The sequence below is a fragment of the Eschrichtius robustus genome, unplaced genomic scaffold (genome assembly GCF_028021215.1).
Source record: "Eschrichtius robustus isolate mEscRob2 unplaced genomic scaffold, mEscRob2.pri scaffold_540, whole genome shotgun sequence".
Taxonomy (NCBI): Eukaryota; Metazoa; Chordata; class Mammalia; order Artiodactyla; family Eschrichtiidae; genus Eschrichtius; species Eschrichtius robustus.
This window is the reverse complement of record NW_027175428.1, coordinates 17,258-17,500: the sequence shown is the minus strand read 5'-3', so window position 1 is coordinate 17,500 and position 243 is coordinate 17,258.

Genomic DNA, 243 nt, shown 5'->3' with positions numbered 1-243 from the left:
GGACCTGGACATGGACATGGACATGGACATGGACATGGACCGGGACCTAGACTTGGGCTCCGTCGTCTCCGGGGTCCCCCGGCCGCCGGGTCGACCAGTTCTCCCCGCGGACTTGGACTTCGACTTAGACTTGGACTTCGACTTGGACCTGGACCTGGACATGGACATGGACATGGACATGGACCTGGACCGGGACCGGGACCGGGACATGGACCCGGACCCGGACCCGGACCCGGACCCGGA